We start from the raw sequence: 3,246 nt of genomic DNA, 5'->3' as shown, positions 1-3,246 counted from the left end.
TTTCTTGCAGTAAAGTGAATTGTTTAACAATAAAGTATATGTATTCATTTCCTCTGAGATTAGATAAGTGTTATTAGGAATTAAAATTCATATATCAAAGTACACAATCTAATGTGTGCATATGCCCATTTTGTGTGCATACACGCACCAATATGCACAAGAGTGCAAATGTGTGCTCTTTTATCAAGCAAGTTAAAGCAACATGCACCAGAAGCTCTTCCTTGGGGAAACAGAAATCAGAAACTGAAAGATAAAATTTCCGTTACTAAAAACATATTCAAACACCCAAGCCTTTCAACTGTGTGTCTCAGCACTTTGCCCAGTTTACCTTTGAAAGATGAAGAGCTGGGCAAATTACTTCAACAGTGTCTTTGAGGTAAGAACTGCAATTCATCATAATAAGTCACAGATGACTCCTGTGCTCCCTTCAATCTATATCTATCTGTAATTTCTTTCCTTATATTGGTATCGTAAGCTCTGCTGGGGTATGAAGTAGGTTTTGTTCTCCAGCTGAAGTATATTCCTCACAGTGGATTTCTAATTTGTGACTAGAACTGTTGTTGTGATATTATACTGCACACAGTAACATATTTTGCAGTGATACAAGGCAAAGACATGGTTTTCCTCATTTACCCAACACTACCGAGTCACTACTAGTCTACTCCCCAAATCTATGGAAGCAAAGACATTTCTGGAGTAGCCTTCCCTGCTCAAATGAAGATCAGAAGACAGTTGAAGACGGATAGAGAGTAGTAATACTCTGAGGGAGAGACCAAAAGCTACACGCAGCTGAATGATCTCAAAACTTAAGGTAATGACTTAGAAAGGAAGACATCTTCCCTCAAGCTACCCATATGCAAAAGTATAAGTAAAGGAAGTTCCCAGTGGATTGTATAATTCACAGGGTAACAGAACTCCTGCAAACCCAGGAGAAAGCAATTGAATTTCGAGGATTAAATAGAAAGATATTAAAAAAAAAAAAAAGAACAGGCACAACCAGCTCATCAAAGTATTTATTCTGAAAGAAGGCTACAGGTCGGTATGGACATTAAATCTCAAGAGACTTGTTAATTAATTCATTCCCTTCAATATTTTAGCCTAATTGGTTGCATATTTTTCAGGCTGTGCAGTCCACCATTATGCTCCATGGGATTCGTGTTCTGAGACTGTCTCCTTAAGAAAAGTAAAAGACGACATCTTCATGTGATCAAACACACCATGAGCAATCACTCTAAGATAGCAGCTCAGTCACATTTAATCTCCCCAAAATATTACAAAGGAGCAGTCTAACTTTGATTACTATTAAAATAAAGGGAGGGAAATGTTCTTCCTGCATTATTTTTTTTAGGCAGCTGAAGCAGTTTGCAGCCTTGCTCATCAGTGACCCTGAAACTGGGGAGCCTGATGCAATCAAAACTGTGCAATTGGGAATGCGTGATTAAAAAGAGGCAAAACAGCAGATGATGGCAGTGAGGATAGAAAGTGCCAATAGGGACAGCCTTAGTTCACCCTTGGGAATAACTGAACAATAAAAACATGATAGAGAAAATGGATTGCTTTTGAATTGAACAGTGAATGCCACAGAGTAGCACAGAACCATTAAAATGATTAAGGGATTGAAGTATCTGTCATAGATGGAGAGTCTGAGAGAGGTGGGACTGTTCAGCGTGGAGAAGAGGAGGCTCACGGGCATCTTCTCCACGTGTATAAATATCTGATGGAGGGAGAAAAGAAGATGGAGCTAGACTCAGACTCTTTTCATTGTTGCCCAGTGAGGGGACAAGAGGCAATGGGCAAAAACTGAAATACAGGAAATTCCATTTAAACTTAAGAAAACACTTTCTCACTGTGAGGATGCTCACACACTGGAAGAGGATGCCCAGAGAGGCTGTGGAGTCTCCATTCTTGGAGACATTCAAAATCCAGTGGGGCATGTCCCTGGGCAGTCTGTCCTAGCTGCTCCTGCTCTGAGCAGGGCTTGGACTGGATGGTCTCCAGAAGAGCCTTCTCACATCAGGCCATCCTGTGATTCTCTGAGCTAACTCATTTACTTAAAATCAATTAGTTTTGCAGCACTGTTTGGTCAATGATGTAAGTTGGTCAATTTTCCTACAGCTACAATTGCATGAGTTGCCTCATAAGCAGGGAAATGACCCATAAAACCTTATAAATACCACAGAAGTTTTTTCTGATCCATCCTTTAGGAACATCACTGTGGCAAAGCTATCAAAAGATTGACAAAAGTAAGGTAGGTTTTGTTTACTTCCAGGTGATGCTTTCTTGAAGTTGTAGCTAAGCCTGCTTCTGACCCCTTTTTATTTTTGCCCAATTTAAAATTCAATTATTTTCTAATAAAAATGTATTTTTCATTTAAAAAAAAAATAGGTTTTGAAAACTTAATTTTCCTTTGAGAATATTTTTGGGATATCATTTTTAGCCTTAGTGTGTTTTTCTGCTTTCTGCATTGTACTTACCAATTTTCTCTCATCTTACAGGATAAAGTCTGAAACTAACATTCTTTGGTATATATTCATCCAATGTCTAGTGTGAAGTGCCTAGCACCCCTACCTGCTTTCAGAGAGAAAATTAATAGTCATAGTAGTGATAAAGCTGATGCTTAAAAGGTAAGTTTTCCAAAATATCCACATTTATTTACCAGAGTTTTCATAAATAAGTAGTTTTACCTGCGCTATCTGCTGTCTTGTTTTATATCCTTGTGTGTTTAATGTTGGTTCTATTGCATATAAACCTAAGTAATAATTTTCAAAGTCTTATTAAGACAAGATATAAAATTTTATTTGTGGAGGACCTTAGAAATAGAAGCAAGCCTTCATTCTTCTAATTCATGGGAGAGAGGAAACAGCTCCTATTGTTCCTACAGTTCCCAGTCTGGGAGGAGGAATCAGCCTTTTCAGAAGCTTTCCTTTGTTATTTCTTTTTTTTTTTTTTTTTTGCTAGCCTTCCGTCCATATACTTTCCTGATTTTCCTGCAACATTTCTTCTTCTCCTTGTTATTACGTGAATATAACCTGCCTTCAGGGCAATGGGAGGTCACCTTACCCTTACTCTCTTAGAAAATTCTGTATGAACTGGCTGAAGACAAAAATGGGGTAGAGCCAACCACTTTTTATCATAGTCCTTGCAAGTGTGTGTCACTAATTGTCACTCACAGGCATACAGACACAACAGGAAAGTGGGAGAATGTGAAGCAAAGACTGTGAGCTTGGATTACTGTAATATTACAGT

General features: G+C 38.1%; 1 long non-coding RNA gene across 1 annotated transcript; it reads left to right on the top strand.

Moving 5' to 3' along the window:
* Positions 1–597: 597 nt before the first annotated feature.
* On the top strand, positions 598–2,585 carry LOC141949140 (uncharacterized). Its single transcript, XR_012630667.1, has 3 exons — positions 598–811; positions 2,205–2,248; positions 2,496–2,585. It is a non-coding gene; the product is annotated as an uncharacterized LOC141949140 (long non-coding RNA).
* Positions 2,586–3,246: the final 661 nt, after the last annotated feature.

This window comes from Strix uralensis, chromosome 13, assembly GCF_047716275.1.
Source record: "Strix uralensis isolate ZFMK-TIS-50842 chromosome 13, bStrUra1, whole genome shotgun sequence".
NCBI lineage: Eukaryota > Metazoa > Chordata > Aves > Strigiformes > Strigidae > Strix > Strix uralensis.
This window is presented reverse-complemented; position numbering and strand designations above follow the sequence as displayed.